Below are 22,817 nucleotides of genomic sequence, written 5' to 3' on the forward strand. Positions count from 1 at the left end.
CAGATATGCTCTAACACACACAGACACAAACACTCTCTCATTTCCTACCCTGCTCCCCATCAGAAGCACAGCAGCAGCTTCCTCCTTCAGCCCCCGTGACATATGGGGACTCTTCATTCTTCTTGGGGTAGCATGTGGGATCATGCTGCTATACTTCCTGTATCTGTGGTGGGGAGGGGGAGAGCAGTGCTATTGCTCTTCCTCCTGCTTCGGATCGCGACTGCATGACCTTTCCTTCTTCCCACCCATGCGGACCCACCACTTCCTCTTCTGAGTGGGAAGAAGAAAAGCTATATAGCTGCTGGCTCCAGACCCATGTCATTCTAGGTCGCTACCCAGTGCTTCCACCGCTCACAGCCTGGAGGCCTCCTTCATTATCTACTGCAAACGGGACGGGTTCCACTTGCAGCTGCAGACCTCCCGGTTGGCACCTTCCTCCTGGCTGTCACCAGGGACGGACCTTTAAACAGTAACATAAACCATGTTACAGTGCTAAATCTCTTCCTTCTGAAATGACACCATAGGTTTCCTTTGTTATTGTATGATATGCCCCAGAGGAAGTTCTAACTCATAATAGCACCTTTTCTATACTTGTGACTATTGATTTTGGGTGGTCCTTGGGTTCTACCGACCTCAAGGTTTAGACAAAAGCCACTGGAAAATCCAGTGAGTACACTATACTCTGCAAAATTACAGAAAAAGTGAAATAAAAAATACAAATTGAAGTTCAATGAGACATTATGCCTGAACTTACACCACAGGTACTCCAGATAAGCACACATTATATCTTATGCACAAAGAAAAAGAGAAAATATGTGGAAACATCCAGGCCTTAGCTCATTTCCTACTTAACTAAATAGAATCTACTAATTGTATGAGGTAAATAATCTCTGAAAGATTAGAATATAAGTGGACTTATACAGACAGAAAGAGGAAAAAAATTGTTTGACTTTCTAAACAAGTGAAAGAGATTAGGGATGTGTAGAGGGATGCCATACGTTGCATTCAGGATTCGTATTCGTCAGGGGGCAGATACGTTGCATGTGGCAAGGGGGCCCCCCGATACATTTATAAGTTAATTCCTATTCGTTTCCCTGCTAAAATTAAATTAACTACAACCCCCACCCTCCTGACCCTCCTGACCCCCCAAGACTTACCAAAACTCCCTGGTGGTCCAGCGGGGGGTCCGGGAGCCATCTCCTGCACTCACACCCTCAGTTGCCGTATTCAAAATGGCGCTGATGGCCTTTGACCTACCGATGCCATTGGTCAGCCCTTGTTACATGGCCATTGGCGCCATTTGACAGGGGCTGACCAATGGCACCGGTAGCCCCTGTGACATAGTAAGGGCAAAGGCTATCGGCGCCATTTTGATTACTGGCATCCAATGGCCCGAGTGCAGGAGATCACTCCTGGACCCCCGCTGGACCACCATGGACTTTTGGAAAGTCTTGGGGGACCCTCCTGACTCCCACAAGACTTGCCAAAAGTCCAGTGGGGGTCTGGGAGCGACCTCCTGCACTCTGGCTGTCGGCTGCCAGTATTCAAAATGGCACCAATAGCCTTTGCCCTCACTATGTCACAGGGGCCGACTGTCAGCCCCTGTGACATAGTGAGGGCAAAGGCTATCGGCTGCCAGTACTCAAAATGGCGCCGATAGCCTTTGCCCTCACTATGTCACAGTTGGCCCCTGTGACATAGTTTGTTTAAATTGGCTCCTTTAGGCGACCAAATAATTCGGCGAAAATTTGTTGTATTAATGGAGAATCGCGATACGTTTCGCTTCCCCATGAATACAACGAATATGGCCCTATACGTTGCGGATTTCCAATTCGTAGGGAACGAATGCATACCCCTAAAAGAGATGTGATAAAATTCACCCTTATTTTACAAGAAAAGAAGTCACAGCTTTGTCAGCATTAGAAATTGGCTGGCTGCCATGATTATATCTTTCAATAAGGAAATACCAAAGAAATAAAAAACAATCAAATGAAGTGAGAAAAATCTCGGACTTCTTAATTGAATGTAAATTCATTATATAATCCTGATTTTATCTGATTAAAGCATGGAAAAAAAGATTAATGCTCTTTTTCACTGTGTGAAAATGAAACTCATTTGCCTAACTCATGATTGTAATCATGGGAAAACATTATTTTTTGACTCTTGTACCACCTGACAATCTAAAGAGGAACTCCTTATACATAAATTGAGCAAATTAATTAGTACAGTATGAAGTCAAGTTTCAGAGACAACAGGATCAATGGGAATCCAGAGATGATATTGAAGCAGAATGTCTTCAGGCAGAAGCTTTCAGCAAACAAATAAGCTGTATAGCAGGGACTCCATAAAATCAATGATTGGATCAGCTTCTTGACCCTCAGAGTTCCCAGATATTCTAATATTATACATTCTGGAGAGGTTTTCCAAGTCATTGAGTTTAGCTATAAAGCACTAGAGATGTGCATTTGTTTAAAACAAAAGTGAAAAATTTGGCAAATAAGGCTATTTCATTTCATTTTAAATTAATGCATCAGGCCTAAACCTAGGCCCAAAGCTGGGACCTCGCCTAGGGCATAGGCCAAGGCCTAAAGCAGGAGCCTGGGCCTATGCATGAGTATGATGCCGGCACCTTTGCCTAGGCCCTAAACCTAGGCACAAATCAAGAGCCGCTGCCTAGCCCCGAGCATAATGCCAGGGTCTTGCCAGAAGCATGGCCTGATGCTGGGGCCTTGGCCAAGACCTCCGAAACTTAAAAAAAAAAAATAACTGATCTATCAGGTATCTGATGAAGGCCGGGTCCTGATGCCAGGGCCTTGGCTTGGACCCAGGCCTGATGCCATTACCTGATCCAGATGCATGGCTCTGATGACTGGACCTTGGCCTAGGCTAGAGCCCTAGCCTAAGTCTGATGCCGAGACCCAATTCAAAGGATGGGTCCCAACACCAGGACCTGGGCCTAGACTCAGGTCCGATGCCTTGACCCAACCTACATCAAAATGGCATCGTCCACTGGGGTAAATACGCCAAAGTTAATTAACTCCGGCGTGACCTCAGTGGACACCATCATTTGGCATTAAAGAGCTGAAGATAGAAGAGGATCCAAAAAGGAGCTCACAAGCTTGGGCTCTGATGACTCAGCTAAGACCCAGGCCTCCTGGATGAGGATCCATCATCGGTCCTGGGTCCAGACCTAGACCTCAGCATCGGGACCTGGTATCCAGGTCAGATCACAGTGTCAGGCCTAGGGTCTGGCTGAGGCTCTGAGGCTGGGATACAGCCTCTGGGCCAGGTTGCAGCATCAGGCCTGGGCTATAGTTCTGGCCTAGGCTGAGGCCCCAGCATTGGGACCTGGCATCCAGGTCACGTCACAGTGTAGGACCTGGTTCTGGCACTAGGCCCCAGCGTCAGTACCCAGCCTTCAGGTCAGGTCATGGCGTCATGCTTGGTCTGGACTGAGGCCCCGGCATCAGACCTGGCTCCAGGCTGAGGTTCTGGCCTAGGTCACAAGTCTGAGGCTTCAGTCTAGCCCTTGTTGGCAGACTCCCAACTGGATTGGGTAAGGGGCTGGGGGAGATCCTGGCCCTAACGTTTTTCTGGGAGGGTGGGAAGGAGGCTTCAATTTTGTTTTTTGGGTTTTTTTATTATTATTATTGCATAATTTGTTTTTTTACACAAATGAAATAAATCAAGTAATCCACAAACTGAAATTTGTGGGGAAAAACTTCCCCCCTAAAAAACCGATTCATGTAAATAAAGTATTTTCCCCTGCACATTCCTGTAAAGCACTATAGAAATGAAAAACTGCTAATGATGATAATATTTGCATTTGAAGATAATATTTGCAATGATGATAATATTTGCATTTGATGATAATATTTGCAATGATGATAATATTTGCATTTTCTTCACTATGGAAGACATTTTCTTCACTATGGAAGACTCAAAGTAGTTATTTGGATAACTGTGGTAATTCTAGAGCTAGTGGAAATATTCTGTTCTTCTGCCTCAGTAGCATTGATTGCCTGCCAAAGATCAGCACAATCTTCCAGTCAGACTGAATCTGCTACATCTGAGCATTAATATGAATATTTCCTAACTTGATCTTGGTAAAAATCATGGAAAAGATTCATTGCAAATAGAATGTCAGTCAAAGCCTTGTTACCAGCCAGATAGGGAAACTACCTCCATCTTGAGCCATTACATACTCAGACATGCTCTTCAGCAGTACACGTCTTGCCTGTTTCACTGAAGATACTAAAGCCTTTAGAAGATGCTTATCAGTAGCATTGACTTTTGTGGTCATTTGTTCAGGGGTACCAGTCAGGTTAACATCATCAAATTTCAACCATTTTTGCTGGGGAAAAAAGTTTCAAAGAGTTTGGAGAATGGGAGACCAGACATAAACATTTGCCTGCTGCTCTGACATTACACGGTCTCCCACTGGCACCAAGAGATGATGCAAAGAAAATTTAGCAAAATGTAATCAAAGTTTTGTTTTTTTTAAATTCTTTATTTATTACTTTTTTTGAATTACAAATGTCAAGAATAACAACTCAAAATAAAATTTGATTCATTCAATTCAATTGCAAATTTCCCATCTCTACTAGGAAATAAACTTACAATTTTCTTTCAATAGAAAAAGAAAGTTCACATTTGTATAACAGAAATCATATTTGTTTTAAGGAAAAATTAGGGAAAAAGAGACAAAGATATTAAATAAGGAGAAAAATTATCAAGAAATCTTTCAAAGTTTAGACATTAACATAGCTACAACTGGCATTACTTAATTAATAGCCTACTCATTTGGAAGCAACGGTGATGATGTAGCAAGTAATTGAGCTTCCAAAAACTGTTGAAATTGTTCTATTTGAAAAAAGACATATGTTTGTTCACCTCTTTTAATTTCATAGCGGCATGGATATTGCAAAAAGAATGAAAATCCTAAAGATAGTGGGCCAGATTTTAAATTTTACGCGCGCGGGGTACATTTGTGCACGCTACCCGGCGCGCACAAACGTACACCCAATTTTATAACATGCGCATGCTGCCGCGCGCATGTTATAAAATCCAGGGTCAGCGCGCGCAAGGGGGTGCACATTTGTGTATCTTGCGCACGCTGAGACCAAGGGGAGCCCTGATGGCTTTCCCCGTTCCCTCCAAGGCCACTCCAAAATCGGAGAGGCCTTGGAGGGAACATTTTTTAGCTCCCCCCTCCTTTCCCTCCCTTCCCCTATCTAACCCACTCCCCAGCCCTACCTAAATCCCTCCCTACCTTGTTTCGCCAAGTTATGCTTGACTCTGGCAGGCGCAACTTGCGCGTGTTGGCCAGCTGCCAGCATGCGAACCTCTGGCACGGCTGCTGTGCCAGAGGATTCGGGACTGCCCCCAGCCTTCCGCTGGACCGATGCCCCCGGCCCTGCCCCCGTGCCACGCATTTTTTAAAGCCCCAGGCCATACGCGCATCCTGGGGCTTGCGCGTGCTGCCGAGCCTATACAAAATAGGATCGGAATGTGCATGGGTAAGTTTTTGGGGGTTATGCGCGTATATTACGTGCGTAACCCTTTGAAAATCTACCCCATAGCTTTTTGTCTTAGGGCTAAAAATTCCTTTCTTCTTGTCCCTCCCTTCCCCTATCTAACCCACTCCCCAGCCCTACCTAAATCCCTCCCTACCTTGTTTCGCCAAGTTATGCTTGACTCTGGCAGGCTCAACTTGCGCGTGCTGGCCAGCTGCCAGCACGCGAACCTCTGGCACGGCTGCTGTGCCAGAGGTTCGCCACGTTGGGAAAATGTAGTATTCTAACGATTAGATGTCTTATACGATTTTCAATCGTTTCAAGACGCCTTGAACAGGCAAACTGATCTTTAACAACTAGTGCATTTAGTTTTATAAAAGATTTTTATAATACAATTTTCATTCTCCCCAACTCTATGAGAAATATCATTAGACTGTTGTTGAATATCATTGATCTTCCCTTGGAAATTTGGAGAAACATGATCCATTTTTTTCTCAAGTCTGTTTATGGCTGAACTCAACCCTGTTACAACGTCCCAAATTACTTCAAAAGTTACCGTCTCTGGCCGCACTGTAACACGCAGCAGTTCATCTGTTTGTCTAGAGGCATTGGGTTCCTGACTCCCTTTCTCTGATGTTTCAGCATTCACTGTGGCTCCTCCCACCACCTCAACGGAACTCTTTCCCTCCGACATAGTTCCAGAGAGAGCTCCCACTTGCCCTGTCCCACTTACCAGTTCTTGGGGGATCGACTGGGCAGCATCATCATCGGAGCTGTGCTGGGCAGGAGGCTGTCGATGGTCGGGGCTCAAGGATGCTTCATCCAGGGTAGCCTCCCATTCTCCTTCCTGGGAGCTACCGACAGAATCACCAGCTCCCTCACATTCCAATTGTGTTAGAAAGCAATCAATTTCAAGCTGTGTTAGAGAGGGTAAGGGTTCAGTGGGAAAACCCATTATTTTCCCTTTCCTTTTTGCTGCATAATCAATTTTATCTTAAAAAGACAATTTCAACAACTCTAACACTTTTTAACTTGCTATGTCGTTTCTTGTCTCACATCCCGAAGATACATTAAGGAAAATGAAGTCAGTAAGGAAAATTTGGGCAAATCCGGGCGAAGCTGGGCAAAGCCGCATGCCCCTTTGGCTCACACGGCTTTGGCGCACGCCAGCGGCTGCGGTGCACCAAAGGAGTGCAGGTCTTAAACACTTCTGACCCCTCCCTCTGATGTCAGGATCTCAGCATTTCAGGTGAATAAAATCCTTACTCATTTGTAGCTGGAAATAGACCCTCCGGTTGCCCAAGAGAGTTCAAAGGTAATTCCTCTCTGGTTGCCCTCATGTAATCAAATTTAATGTAAACCTTTTTCCCATGAGAACATGAGAACATGCCATACTGGGTCAGACCAAGAGTCCATCAAAGCCAGAATCCTGTTTCCAACAGTGGCCAATCCAGGCTATAAGTATCTGGTAAGAATCCAAGAATTAAGTCTATCCCATGCTACTGATGCTAGTAATAACAGAAAATAGCCACTAAGTCAACTTGATTAATAGTAGGTAATGGAGTTCTCTTCCAAGAACTTATCCAAACCTTTCTTAAACCCAGATACACTAACTGCACTAACCATATCCCCTTGCAACAAATTCCAGAGTTTATTTGTGCGTTGAGTGAAAAAGATCTTTCTCCGATTAGTTTTAAATGTGCTACATGCTAGCTTCATGGAGTGTCCCCTAGTCCTTCTATTATCCGAAAGAGTAAATAACTGCTTCAAATTTACCCGTTCTAGACCTCTCACATGATATCCCCCTTCAGCCATCTCTTCTCCAAGATGAACAGTCCTAACCTCTTTAGTCTTTCCTCATAGGGGAGCTGTTCCATCCATTTTGGTCAACCTTCTCCATCACAACTATATTTTGTTTGCAATGCAGCGACCAGAATTGTACACAGTGGGGCAGATTTTCAAAGAGGTACGCACGTAAAATACGTGTCTACCCCCCCGAAAACCTGCCCCAAGCTCCCCCTGCATGGGCCGAGCCTATGTTGCATAGGCTGCCGGTGCGCGCAAAGCCCCGGGACGCACGTAAGTGTCGGGGCTTTCCTGGGGGGGCGTGTTGGGGGGGCGTGTCACGGCCGGTGCGTCATTGGGGGTATTATGGGGCAGGGCCGTGGGCGTGGTTCTGACCCGGGGGCGTGGCCACGGCCTCCGGACCAGCCCCTGGACCGGAACATAGTGTGCAGGCAGCCGGCCCGGCGCGTGCAAGTTATGCCTGCCTCGGGCAGGCGTAACTTTTCCAACAAAGGTAGGGGGGTTAGATAGGGCTGGGGGGGGGGGTTAGGGAGGGGAAAGGAGGGGAAGGGAGGGGAATGTGCTGGGGGGTGGATGGAAAGTTCCCTCCGAGGCCACTCTGATTTCGGAGCGGCCTCGAAGGGAACGGAGGCAGGCTGCGCAGCTCGGCGTGCGTAGGCTGCCGATTTTGCACAGCCTTGTGCGCGCCAACCCCAGATTTTAAAAGATACGCTACCCCAGTATTCAAGGTGCGGTCTCACCATGGAGCAATACTTTAGTCACCATTCTCTTCCTAATAATTCCTAACATTCTGTTTTCTTTTTTGGCTGTCGCAGCACACTGAGTCAACAATTTCAATGTATTATCAACTATGATGCCTAGACCTCTTTCCTGGGAGGTAGCTCCTAATATGGAACCTAACATGATGTAACTATAGCATGGGTTATTTTTCCCTATCTGCATCACCTTGCACTTATCCACATTAAATTTCATCTGCCATTTGGATGCCCAATTTTCCAGTCTCACAAGGTCCTCCTGCAATTTATCACAATCTGCTTGTGATTTAACTACTCTGAATAATTTTGTATCATCTGCAAATTTGATTACCTCACTCGTCGTATTCCTTTCCAGATCATTTATAAATATATTGAAAAGCATGGGTCCCAGTACAGATCCCTGAGGCACTCCACTGCCCACCTCCCGCCACTGAGAAAATTGTCCATTTAATCCTACTGTTTCCTGTCTTTTAACCAGTTTGAAATCCATGAAAGGACATTGCTATCTTTCAATGACTTTTTACGTTTCCTAGAAGCCTCTCATGAGGAACTTTGTCAAATGTCTTCTGAAAATCCAAATACACTGCATCTATTGGTTCACCTTTATATACATGTTTATTAATCCCTTCAAAAAAAGTGAAGAAGGTTTGTGAGGCAAGACTTGCCTTGGGTAAAGCCATGGTTTGTTCCATTAAACTATGCTTTTCTATATGTTCTGTGATTTTGATCTTTAGAACACTTTCCACTATTTTTCCTGGCACTGAAGTCAGTCTAACTGGTCTGTAGTTTCCCAGATTGCCTCTGGAGCCCTTTTTAAATATTGGCGTTACATTAGCTACCCTCCAATTTTCAGGTACAATAGATGATTTTAATGATAGTTTACACATTTTTACTAATAGATCTGAAATTCAATTTTTAGTTCCTTCAGAACCCTGGGGTGTATATGATCTGGTCCAGGTGATTTACTACTCTTCAGTTTGTCAATCAGGCCTACCACATCTTCTAGGTTTACCGTGATTTGGTTCAGTCCATCTGAATCATTACCCATGAAAACCTTCTCCGGAACAGGTATCTCCCCAACGTCCTCTTCAGTAACACCAAAGCAAAGAAATTGTTTAATCTTTCCACGATGACCTTATCTTCTGTAAATGCCTTTTTAACCTCTCGATCATCTAATGGTCCAACTGATTCCCTCACAGGCTTTCTGCTTCAGATAGATTTAATAACATTTTTATATGAGGTTTTGCCTCTACGGCCAACTTCTTTTCAAATTCTCTCTTAGCATGTCTTCTCAATGTCTTATATTTAAGTTGCCAACGATTATGCTTTATCCTATTTTCTTGTTTTGGATCCTTCTTCAAATTTGTGAATGAAGATCTTTTGGCTAAAATAGCCTCTTTCACCTCACCTTCTAACCATGCTGGTAATCATTTGGCCTTCCTTCCACCTTTCTTTTTTTTTTTTTAAATTCTTTATTTTCAAGTTTTTTCACAACTTATTTACCAGGAAAACTCCTTACAGAAAAGTCAATGTCAAAAGGAAAACAATAAATTTCAGATTAAACATTATTTCAGCATAATGATTAACGACATTTAAATTATAAGAAAATCAAATTTAGAAATTAGGAGGCGGTAGGAACAATGACAAAATATAGGAAAATGAATGCCACAAGTATATTTGGTTCGTCGTGGCTTCTGCATCATTTTTCTTTTCTTTTTACACCGTCTCTAATGAAGTCTCCATAGGGGCTTTCCCAGCTAGGAATGTTTTCATTTGATCAGGTTCAAGAAAAATATAATTCACATTCTGATACCTGATGCAAGCTTTGCAGGGATATTTCAGAGTGAATTTAGCCCCTATTCTAAGGGCTGATGGCCGCATCAAAAGAAAGTCTTTCCTACGCGTCTGAGTAGACTTGATCACATCCGGAAATATCCAGATAGGGAACCCATAGAAAGGTGTTTGTCGGTTTCTGAAGAAAAGTCTCATAACATGGTTCTGCTCTGATAAAAAAGCAAAGGAAACTAGGAGAGGTTTTCTCTGACTTATTTGATGTTCAGAAGACATTTCTAATATATCAGTGAGATTCAGGTCAGGACTTTGTGGTTCTGGTTGGGAAGCTTTCTGCAAATAGAATATTTTAACAATAAACGGGAAAGCCGTATCTGGAATCTTTAGATTTTCCTTCATATAAAGTTTAAAAAGTTCCAGTGGGGCTATAGCTTTAATTACTGGAAAATTGAGTATGCGTAAATTATGTGCCCTTAGGGCATTTTCGACTGTTTCCAGTCTTCTGGATGTTAAATTTTCAGAAATAATTAATTTTTCTTGTTTGACCTCCACTGAAGAAATTCTCTTTTCCAACACTTCTGTTTTGTTAGTATAATTAGATAATAAATTATTATTTATCAAAGCCTGGTTCTGAATTTCCACATTTGTCTTAGCAAGTATTTTTATCGATGTCTCAATTCCATTTAGTACACTCCAAATTCCCTCCAACGTTATAACATCAGGTCTCTGAGTAGAAGGAGCTTCTGAAATCTTTTGAAGCTGGCTTATTCCCTGCACTTCATCGGCTCCCCCTCTTAACCCGGTACCTTGTTCAGTTGTTACGATAGCTGCTTCCAGTCCCCGGGGAGTTGAAGTCCTTAGTGGATCCTCCAGACCCGCAAGTTGTTCTCCTCCACTGTCTCCTAGGGTCTCCTCATCCCGGGTCTCACAGGCATCGTTTCTGGCCATCATCATGGCCACTCCGGCTTCAGACGAAGCAGGGCAGGGCATCGCGATACTTTGAGGGGGAGCAGGTTTCTTCGGTGATCCGGGGCTTAAGGTGGTATCGAAGGTCAGGGTGGTCTGCGCTTGCTCCAACGCGGTTCCTCCAGCGACCAGGCTCTCCGGATTAATTGATGCAGCTCCAGCGAAAAAACCGGGGATAGTAGGCTGTCGAGGGTCGGCAATGGGTGAGTTAATATTCTCACCTCTTAGTCGCCCTTTTCTTTTTGTATGTGGCATAATTTTTAAAGAAAATAGAGATAAGTAACTCCGAAATTAGACAGCGTTTCTCTCCGGCGTTTCAAGCTGTTTCACGCCACGGCGGCCATCTTGCCTCCACTTCCACCTTTCTTAATGTGTGGAATACATCTGGACTATGCTTCTAGGATGGTATTTTTTTTCAATTATCTCTTTATTCATCATTTTCTAAACTTCTACATAAAACATAAAAGCATGTTTACTTCACAATTCAATAGATAATCCTTACTTGGGAACATAACAATGGTATTTTTTAACAATGTCCATGCCTCTTGCATACTTTTTACCTTTGTAGCTGCACCTTTTAGTTTTTTTCTATCAATTTTTCTCATTTTATCAAAGTTTCCTGTTTGAAAGTTTAGCACTAGAGTTGTGGATTTGCTTCTGTCCCCCTTCCAGTCATTAATTCAAATTTGATCATATTATGATCACTATTGCTAAGCAGCCTCACCTCTGTTACCTCTCTCACCAAATCCTGTGCTCCACTGAGAATTATTTCTTTATTTCTTTATTTATTTAACATTTTTCTATACCGAACTTCATGACAAGCTTCATGTCAGGCCGGTTTACATCAAACTTAGGGGTTAACTTAACAAAACCATATAACGGAAGGCCGAAGCGCAGATACAAATAACAGTGCGAATGAACTTGGGGGCTAGAGTAGCCAGGAAATAAAGGACAGAAAAAACTGGAGAATGAAAACGAATGAATATACAGTGGCTGGGTCGGTCATTTAGTCTATTGGGCTAAAATGAAAGAACTGTTGCAATGTTAGGCTTAAGGGAAGGCTAGGACGAAAAGCCAAGTCTTGAGTTTTTTTCGGAAGGTAATCAGGCAGGGTTCCTGTCTTAGATCAGTCGGCAGGTTGTTCCAGATGATGGGGCCAGCTGTGGAGAATGCCCGTTCTTTCGTGGAGGTTAGACGAGAGGATTTAGTTGGGGGAACTTGAAAGGTTCCTTTGTGTGCCTCTCTGATGGGTCTTGCAGATGTGTATAGTTTGAGTGGGAACTGAAGGTCTAAAGGTAGTTGGTTGTGTATGGATTTGTGGATAATGGTGAGTGCTTTGTGCAAAATTCTGTATTTAATAGGTAGCCAGTGTAGGTTTATAAGTATAGGAGTGATATGAGTTCTCCAGTTGGTGTTGGTTAATATCCTGGCTGCTGAGTTCTGGAGCATCTATAGTGGTCTAGTGGCAGAGATCGGGAGTCCTAAGAGGAGAGTGTTACAGTAGTCGGTTTTGGAGAATATTGTTGACTGAAGGACAGTTCTGAAGTCCTGGAGATGGAGGAGGGGTTTGAATCTTTTCATAACTTGTAGCTTAAAGAAACACTCCTTCGTAATATTGTTGATTGATTTTTTTAGGTTCAAATGGTTATCAATGGTGACTCCTAAGTCTCTAACTTGAGTGGTCTGAGGAATAGAGGTTGTCTGATCATGGCTGGTAGAGTGGTCGGTGGAGATGAGAAGGATTTCTGTTTTGGCTGCATTGAGGACCAGGTTCAGGCTGGTGAGTAGGTGGTTGATGAACTTAAGGCAGTTCTCCCAGAAGGAGAGCGTTTTTGGAAGGGATTCTTTTATAGGGATCAGGATCTGAACGTCGTCAGCATATAAGTATTAGGTTAAGGTTTGTGAGGAGCTGGCATAGAGACAATAGGTAAATATTAAAGAGGGTGGGGGATAGAGAGGAACCTTGGGGAACACCTAGAGTAGATTTGAAGTTAGGAGATTCTTTATTGTTGATGGTGATCTTGGAGCTTCTATTATTAAGGAATGAGCTGAACCATTGGAAGGCGTATCCAGATAATCCAATGTCTGAGAGACGATTGAGGAGGATGCTATGGTTTACGGTATCAAACGCCGCGGAGATGTCTAAGAGAACTAGCAGGAATGAAATCCCTTTATCTAGGCCCATGAGGATGTGGTCTGTTAGCGAGATGAGGAGGGTTTCAGTACTGGAGGACTTGCGGAAGCCATACTGGGAGGGGTATAGGATTTTGTGCTCCTCCAGGTAGTCCGAAAGCTGTGTGTTCACCACCTTCTCGGTGAGTTTTGCTAGCAGCGGGAGGTTGGATATGGTCGGAAGTTGGAGAGCTCATTAGTGTCCAGGTTGGGTTTCTTCAGGAGAGGTTTAATAGATGCTGTTTTAAGGTCATCCGGGTATATTCCTTGGGCAAGGGAGCAGTTAATGATGTCAGCCAGAGATCTGGAGATGGTGCCTGGGATACGGAGCAGAAGTTTTGTTGGGATGTGGTCCATCGGGTGGCTGGATGGTTTCAGCTTCTTGAGTGTTGATTCTATCTCCAGAGGGGTGGTGGGCTCGAAGGTCTCTAGGGTAGCTCTGGGGGAGCATGTGGTGGTGAAGTTTAGCGCTGGTGGTATTGGGTTAGTAGGGAGAAGTGCTAGCGTGTTTGCAATTTTATCCTGAAAGAAGAGTGCAAGTTCATTGGCTTTGGATTGGGCCTGATCATCGGGAATGGTAGGGGCAGAGGGTTTAGTGAGTTGAGATACATAGGAAAACAGGGCCCTAGCGTCATACTGAATATCATGGATTCTGCTGGCGTAATAGTCTTTTTTTGCTTGTAGGAGAGAAATCCTGTAAAGATGCATGTTTCGTTTGTAATCGGACAACGTTGTAGAGTTGGTGGACTTCCGCCAAGAGCCTTCCTTGTGTCGGAGGTCTTGCTTCATTCGTTTAAGTTCCGGTGAGTGCCAAGGTTGCTTCCTTTTTTGAGTCCAGTTGATGGTTTTCGTCTCTTTGGGGCAGAGTTTGTTGGCTATAGACTCCGTGATATTGCGCCAGGATAGAAGGGCTGAGTTGGGGTTGGAGGTGTCTAGATTGGGGAGTTCCTTGGAAAGATGTTCACTGAGAATATCGGAGGTACATTTTCTTCTGAGATGGATGGTGGAGTGAGGTTGTGGTTGAGAGGGGTTTCCTCGAGTCTTGAGAGTAGCTGATATGAGTGAATGGTCGGACCAAGGGACTGGGGTGCAGTCTGGAGTGTTAGTGTATGATAAGTGTGAGTTTAGGAAGATGAGGTCTAGTGTGTGTCCAGCTTTATGGGTGGGTTTGTTGACGATTTGTTCAAAGCCCATTGCCTGGAGTGTGGATAAGAAGGTTTTGCAGTTGGGGGAGATCGGGGAGGCGTCAACATGTAGATTGAAGTCCCCCAGAATCATGGCAGGTGAGTCCATGTTAATGTATTTAGCAATGGTTTCTATAAGGGGTGAGGCATCAGTCTAGTGATCCTGGTGGAGTATAGACAAGGATAATTTGAATATGTTTTGATTTGAACAATCCGAGTTCTAGTTTTTTGGAAGAGGTCTTGATAGGTTGCTGTCTAAGATTCAGTTCCTTCTTGGTTGCTAGAAGCAGACCACCCCCTCTTTTTTTGGGTCTGGTAATTGAGAAGACATCATAAAGGTGAATAGGTAACTGGTTTATCAGTGCAGTGTCGGTGCTTTTTAACCAGGTTTCCGTGATAGCACATACATCCGGATTGGAGTCAAGCAGGTAATCGTGAAGAATGTGCGTTTTCTTTGTGAGGGACTAAGCGTTGAAGAGGGTTAGAGAGAATATCGTGAGTCCTAGTAGTTGGGTCAAGGGTGAAAGCATGATTGGGATGAGTGATCTCGTTGACTGATTCAAGGTCCATTGTGAGAGATTGGGGAGGTGTGAGTGGCGATGATAGATGATAGGAATGGGGTAGGATTGCATGTTAACTACTCGGATGGTGAGGAGAGGGTGGTATGGGGAGGGGAGTTGAGGTATGGTGGTAGAAGCTGGTCTGGCTGGACAGGGTTGCACAGGGTTACTGGAGAGGCTGGATGGATGCTGGAGAGGCTGGATGGATGCTGGATGGATGCTGGAGAGGCTGGATGAAAGCTGGAGAGGCTGGATGGATAAATGCTGGAGAGGCTGGATGAATGCTGGAGAGGCTGGATGGATAAATGCTGGAGAGGCTGGATGGATGCTGGAGAGGCTGGATGAATGCTGGAGAGGCTCGATCGATGCTGGAGAGGCTGGAAGGATGAATGCTGGAGAGGCTGGATGGATAAATGCTGGAGAGGCTGGATGGATAAATGCTGGAGAGGGTGGATGGATGCTGGAGGGGCTAGATGGGTGCTGGCTTTAATCCAGGCAACAAAATCCATTAGGCCCAGGACCTTTGCTGGCAGCCACAGCTATTATGGCTTTAGTTACTTCATCCCCCTTTATAGGATCAATGAGTTCCTCTGTGGAATCTGCAGGAAACTCTGGCAGTTCCACGGGCTCCCAGTAAGATGCTGGAGCAGTTTGCGCAGGTCTGGAATGAGTGTCCCGGGCGTAGCTGCCTCGAGGTGGTTTGGTGGAGATGAGTTCTGTTGCGGGTGGTTTGGGTTATGAGGTTGTTGCCGCTGTCTTGTGATGGTTGCGTACTGAGGCTTCTAAGAGTTGTTGGTGTCACTATGATGTTGAGGGAGCTGAAAGTTAGGCAGCTGTGGAGTCATAGAGCTGTAGAACCGGACTGAAGACCGTGGGTTTGGCTCGGGGCTCCCTCGGGGCTGCACGAAGGGGCGAACAAAAATTGCTCCCTCTCTCATTAGTTCCTGAACCAAATGCTCCATAAAACTGTCATTTATTCCATCCAGGAACTTTATTTCTCTAGCATGTCCCGATGTTACATTTACCCAGTCAATATTGGGGTAATTGAAATCTCCCATTATTACTGCACTACCAATTTGATTAGCTTCCCTAATTTCTCTTAGCATTTCACTGTCTGTCTCTCTGTGTTAATGTACAGTATGCTACATGTAAATCAGCAAAGATGAGGACTATAATTTAGTACTTTTCTCCTTTATTGTGTATTGTTCCATCATTAATAGGAAAGAAGATCCATGGTTTCATGGGAAGAAGCATGATTCAAGACTAGAACTACTAAAGTTTGTTAACACATTAATGTATGATAAACAGCTACATTAATGTTTTAACAGTAATACACACACTTTCATTCATATTAAGAGAAAACATCTCCATAGGATATAAAAAATATGAATGAGCTTTTATCATGCAATAACTTGTGGATAGAATACCCACTCGATCCTCCCCCCCACCCCCCACTGAAAACAATACACCACACAATAAATGGGATTAAATAGGCCACCGTTTATTACTACAATTAAACCCGAGCCCTTACAAAACAGCATAACTCAACACCCCAACTTCCCCCCCTTCTACCTTTCCTCCCCTTTCTCCACCACCGTTTCCCTAATGGTGAAGTAACAATACCCTCCCCCCCCCCTGCTCACTCCGCCTCGTACCAGCGAGAGTAAGCTAGATACCGAGAACCAAGTCCCTTAGTTCTTCAGTCCCCCGTGTAGCGGCCCCCCCTGGCTACATGAGGCTTGCCCCCCTTATCCCCCCCTTCTGCCAACTCCGCCTTACAAATTCCTCTTGGGCTCAGGTTTTCCCGCCACAAACAAGTTGAACCTCAACTTGTTCCCTCCAACTGCGGCGCTTACCATGCAGCTACTTCCTTTTCCAACCCTTCCTGAATGGAGTTATTAAACATGTCCATACCAATCTCTGATAAATGCACCCCATCCCCCGCGAATAATCCCGCTTCCTCCATCCACGACCATGGGTGCCTAATCCAAAATCCCCCCTCCCACCCCATCCATTTGCCCAGCTGTCTATTCAGCTTTTTAACTCCTATTCTCCAAATTAACTCCTCTCTGTTGCACAAATGGATAATTATATCAGACCAACCAATTCTCATGTTAGGCCATCTTATCCACAACTGGGAAAGGTCCTTCTTCATACAGGTGAGAAGTTCCCTACATGTTTTGTATCCAATATCATTCCCACCTAAGTAAATGAGGAGAACATTTGGAGCACCCCACATGTCTATCCTCTCATACAGGAAAGGCAGGAGTTCATCCCACGTCATGCCCCGTTTACTAAACCAAGCCAAGCACCAGCCCTTTTTGTCTAACTCTAAATTCTCCCTGTATGGCCGTTTCAGCGCTCTTCTTTGCGCCCTGTGTATGTACGAATGGCCCACGATCCAGGCACATCCCACGTAGTTCCTCGACCCCCTTCAGTCTGCAAAATAAACACAAACAATTAACATCACCCCCCCAAACCCAACCCTTCCCTTGAATTCCTTACGAACGAATATACGACCGAAACGCGTTAGACCGCCACCTACCTAATCCTTTGATTCCACTATCCGAGAAACCCACCTCCGCTGCCAAGGTTGCTGCTCCTGTCTTAAAGGAATGTGCACTGTATACCCGCACATCTCGACCCATCTTGCCTATCACTGCCCTCAACACACTGGCAAGCTGATAACGCGTCAACGGGCTACCGTTCTCATGAATCAAAAAGGCTCCATCCCTCTTAGGCCGAACTTCTATTCCCTGTTAGGCCGAATTTCCATATACCGTTCAGCTAGCCAAACAGGACATACCTTCTTGTTCGATAAGGGGAATGGAACAACTCCCCTATGAGGAAAGACTAAAGAGGTTAGGACTTTTCAGCTTGGAGAAGAGACGACTGAGGGGGGATATGATAGAGATGTTTAAAATCATGAGAGGTCTAGAATGGGTAGATTTGAATTGGTTATTTACTCTTTCGGATAGTAGAAAGACTAGGGGGCACTCCATGAAGTTAGCATGGGGCACATTTAAAACTAATCAGAGAAAGTTCTTTTTTACTCAACGCACAATTAAACTTTGGAATTTGTTGCCAGAGGATGTGGTTAGTGCAGTTAGTGTAGCTGTGTTTAAAAAAGGATTGAATAAGTTCTTGGAGGAGAAGTCCATTACCTGCTATTAAGTTCACTTAGAGAATAGCCACTGCCATTAGCAATGGTAACATCGGATAGACTTAGTTTTTGGGTACTTGCCAGGTTCTTATGGCCTGGATTGGCCACTGTTGAAAACAGGTTGCTGGGCTTGATGGACCCTTGGTCTGACCCAGTATGGCATTTTCTTATGTTCTTATGTTCGCATCCCGTGCCAACCTAATAATTGCTCCTTTCCCTCCCTGATCCGTTTTGGACTTTGCAACGAAAAGTCGTACTTCCGACTCTGATAGCTGAACACATTGGCGTTGGAGACCAATGTCTCAAACGCTGCGTCTAGATAACACTACCAACTCGCTGACCTTCAAGGCTCCAAAAAATGCCCATGAAAACGAAACCTGAAACAACAAAACCTCATATCGTGACCAACAACTTGCGGCAAATTTGCCATTAAATAATCCAAATCCTCATATCTAATGGGACGACGGATGTCATCAACCTTGCCCAACCCCCTCTCCCATCCCTGTAGCAATTTCGTAACCCGAAAACTGCTGATTGGACTTCCCCACCCACATACCTTTTGAAAGAAAGTAAAACCTGCTAAGTGTGACCGGATGGACGCTACCGAATACCCTCCCCTCCTAGCCCATATGATAAATTCCACAACCAAATGCTCCGACACAGGACTAGCGTCCACCCTAGAACTTGTAAGAAACCTATCACTGTCTGGGCTCCTTGCATGTAGGCCTTCCAAGTCACTGGGGCAACTGAACAGCATATCAGCTCCCATTCCTCTTCATCTCCCTGCCCGACACCGAATGCTACGTGCTCCTCACCGATCCGCGCGTACCCGTAACCGCCTGCAAGTATATGAAGTACGCCCGGGTTGCAATCACTCTACTATTAACCGCCGTCCTCCCCATTCTTGTGTTTCTTTTTTTTTTTTTTAACTCCCTTTCCCCTTTCCTCCCCTTTCCCTTCCCATGCCCGATGACCAAATTGTCAATCCCACCCCCCTTTTTTTTTTTTCTTTTAGCTTCGCTTGCCGGGCTTCAACGTTTTATTGACCTGTACTGTCTGAGCTGACAAGCATTTGACAACTGGGTGTGTACCATTGCATGCGGAGCATGCATGCCGAAACTTACAATCTGGAAATAAGCATGTAGCCTGAATAAACCTCCAGCATACATCTGTATTGGGCGCTGTCTTCCTCTCGGTCGTTTTCACAGCTGTCCCCGTAGCTTTGCCTAGACTTGAATGACCGTCACCTGCACTAACTCCATCGTTACTCACTATGCTCCCTCCTTGCCCACCCCCCCTGCCTGCCCCTGTACCCTTGTTGGTCATTTGTGTCAACCATAAGTTAATATCCTGCGTACCCCAGGACATAAATCTATTCCCTGCCATTTTTTCCCTAAAATGCTCATCATAATTCAACCATGCCCACCCATCATAATCCTTGAAAGCCCCTAGGATACTGTCACAGTAAGACAACAGTGCTCCCTATTGCCCTGGCTGGTAATGCCCTACCATGCTGGCTAATCTAAAGAAGCCCCTTACCCAGTTGATGATATTTTTGGGAATTCATGTGCTGGCGCTGTTAGCCCTTTTCTTCCTCTTGCCCCTTCTTACGTGACTTCTGATCACCCGTCTTCCTTCTAACAGTCGAAATATATTTATGTATCTCCTTCTCTTAATCTGCATCCGCAATTTCTTGGGCACCCCTTCCCATAACTCCGTTAAAGACGCTAAAGCCAGATGTCCCATGTCCTGACTTGGCCCTGACCCTGTTGCCCGTCGCTGTTGCGCCGAATCACTACTGTCCAATGTGGAGGAATCCAAAGAATCCGAACTATAACTGGAACTCCCCGTATGATCCCTCCTCCTCTTATTACCTTTCTTGCCAGTTGTTTTGCCACCATCCCCTCCATCATTACCTGCTGTGTATCCATGAGCCACCTGAGCCGCCACCTCCTGTTCTCCTCTACTTGCCAACCAGGCCTGCAGGCCACTATGGTATGGCCTCTCACCCCTGGACTGCTCCTTCCTGGTATCCTGTGCAGACACTTCCATCTCCTTCTGCACCTCTGGACCTGCGAAGGAAGACAAACCAGCGGCAGCCTCCAAGCCAAAAATTGGCTCTCCCCTTTTGCCTCCACCATACCCTTGACTACTGCCCCGACCAGGCAAGTCACGTCTCCCCTCACCCTCCCTCCCGTCCCCCCTCTTCGTACTCGCCCTGATTGCCCTAAATCCCCCCCGCCTTCTTCCCTTTCCCTAGCGTCCTGTGATCTCATCCTCCGCTCCCTGCTTAAGGATGTCGTCACACCCCCTCGTCCCAACCTCAACCCCCTGTGAGCTACGATGGACCGTTTACTGGCATCTATAGCAGAACCACACTCACCACATTCATGGTACGAAGTCTCCCTTCTTCTTCCCGACCATCCCTGCTCTTCAAAGGTCACCCACTGAATGCCCCGACTTCTCCCCCATGTAGCTGGTACCGCTCCGGTACCCTCTTTCATACGACCTCTTCCTTGACGGCTCTAGCTGGCGGCGGCTCGTCCTGCTCCTTCCTGCCCTCCACGACTCGGCGCCATCTTGCGCGCATGCGCTTGCACTTTCCCTCGTGCTGCCACCTTGGTCCTGGCATGTCCATCCGGCGGATCTCTTCCCGACTCTGTTACCTCTGAGTCAATCTCGCCGTCAGCTTGGGAATCTCGCCCCGATTCCGAAGGTACGCTAGGCGAGGTGGGGGAACCGTGAACGCTAGGAAGCGAGGCCTGGAAATCACTGCCCGACGCACTGAAAGATAGCTCTAACCCCTGCGGGGTTAAACCCTGCACTGCTCCCTGCGCTGCCCGTGCGTCATCCTCCGAAGCCGCTTCGGGCCTGCTCTCCACCGAACTAGCCGCCTGGCTGTGAGGCGGCGGGACTACCTCCAAGCAAATGTTCCCGCGCTCAAAGCGCCCCGGCGTGCAAGGCACCGCGCTCTGGGCTTTACGCTCTCCAGTAATTTTCCATCCCGCCCTGCTCTGGCCTGCTCCCTTTCTCTTTGCCGCGTGGCATGAGGCCCAACTAACAAGTTATTCGCGGACTCGTCCCACTGGTACAACCCTCCCTCCCTCGCTACACTGTTCACTCTCGAACTTGCTGCGTCACAGGGTGATGTCCGTATGATTATCAGGCTCCTTTCTACTTTTCGTCACCCATACCTGCGAGCTGCACAAAAACAAGACTTGCTGCCTGCCGCTCCTCAGCTATCTGTACCAGGGATGTGAATCGTTTTTGAATGATTAAAATTATCGTCCGATAATTTTAAAATCGTCCAAAATCGTTAGAGTGCACGATTCAATACAAATGCCCCCGATTTATCGTCAGGGGCATTTGTATTGTATCGTTAAATAGGGCGTGGGAAAACCGGCACACCAAAAAACCCCTAAAACCTACCCTGAACCTTTAAAACAAATCCCCCACCCTCCCGAACCCCCCCCCCAAAATGTTTTAAATTACCTGGGGTCCAGTGGAGGGGTCCCGGTGTGATCTCCCTCTCTCTGGCCACGACTGCGTTAAGAGAAATGGTGCCGGTGGCCCTTTGCCCTTATCATGTGACAGGCCAAAGGAAGCGCCGGCGCCATTTTGAAGATTGGCAATACGGCCCGCGTGCAGGAGGTCGCTCCCGGACCCCCGCTGGCTTTTGGCAAGTCTTGTGGGGGTCAGGAGGCCCCTCCAAGCTGGCCAAAAGTCCCTGGGGGTCCAGCGGGGGTCCGGGGGCGATCTCCTGCACGCATGATGTCAGGAGCCAGGAACCAAAATGGCGCCGGCGCTACCTTTGTCCTGTCACATGATAAGGGCAAAGGGCCACCGGCGCCATTTCTCTTAACGCAGTCGTGGCCAGAGAGAGGGAGATCGCACCGGGACCCCCCCACTGGACCCCAGGTAATTTAAAACATTTTGGGGGGGTTCGGGAGGGTGGGGGATTTGTTTTAAAGGTCCGGGGTGGGTTTTAGGGTTTTTTTTGGTGTGCCGGTTTTCCCGCCCTCCCCCGATTTACGATTTTTAACGATTTAAAAAAAACAAAACAAAACACGACGATCAGATTTCCCTCCCCCCCAGCCAAAATCGATCACACGATTCACACCCCTAATCTGTACTGTTACCCAAAAATGTTCTTCACTTCGTACTCTTTCTCTCCTATTGGCCTCACTAATCTTGCTTGTCACTTCCTATTGGCCATCCTTCCCGCATTCCTTAGAAACCCTCCACCCCCTTTTGCCTGTCTGCTATTCTCGCTGCTTCTCCCCAGGTTATACTCGCTGCTCAAGACGAGCTTGCCCAGCTTTCCTTTTAATGCAAAACAGCTCTTTAGTATTACAAAGGACACTTTTCGAAGCTATTTAGATATGTAAATAATGATTGCACACATAAAACTGACCTTCTGAAAATTTCCATTCCTCAAAGCAGCTAAAAACATTGCTGGGGCTGTGATTTGCTCAGGGGAAGAAAATAATGTACATATCATGTATTTTCAAAACTATATATGGAATTTTAAATGACATATTATACAGGAAACACAGGTATAAATGACCATTAGTAATTTGTACTTGTGCAAAGTTCCAAAGCAAAAAAAAATAAAAAGTGTACTTTTGCTTTGAAAATCAGGAAAAGTCTATGGATGAAAAGTACCTACTGGCTTTTCCCAAAATACATAGCATAAAAGTTTCCCCCAAAATGAATTAACACAAATCATGTTAAACCATAAGATTTGCATTAATTTTCCTGCTGCTCGACTCTGTACCTGTAACCTCTCCTGGAATACAAAAACTCAACTACACCACCATATCTCAGGAAAGGCTTACTCATAATACAATTTATCATGACTAGAATTATTATTCCAAGCGACTATATTTTATACAGTAGTTATA

General features: G+C 45.7%; 1 protein-coding gene across 1 annotated transcript in view; it reads left to right on the plus strand.

The window, feature by feature from the left end:
- The window catches only part of SNTG1 (syntrophin gamma 1), a 2,212,578-nt gene that overhangs the window by 2,127,157 nt on the left and 62,604 nt on the right, over nt 1-22,817 (plus strand). The gene's annotated exons all lie outside the window — the stretch shown is intronic.

The sequence above is a fragment of the Rhinatrema bivittatum genome, chromosome 2 (assembly GCF_901001135.1).
Source record: "Rhinatrema bivittatum chromosome 2, aRhiBiv1.1, whole genome shotgun sequence".
Taxonomy (NCBI): Eukaryota; Metazoa; Chordata; class Amphibia; order Gymnophiona; family Rhinatrematidae; genus Rhinatrema; species Rhinatrema bivittatum.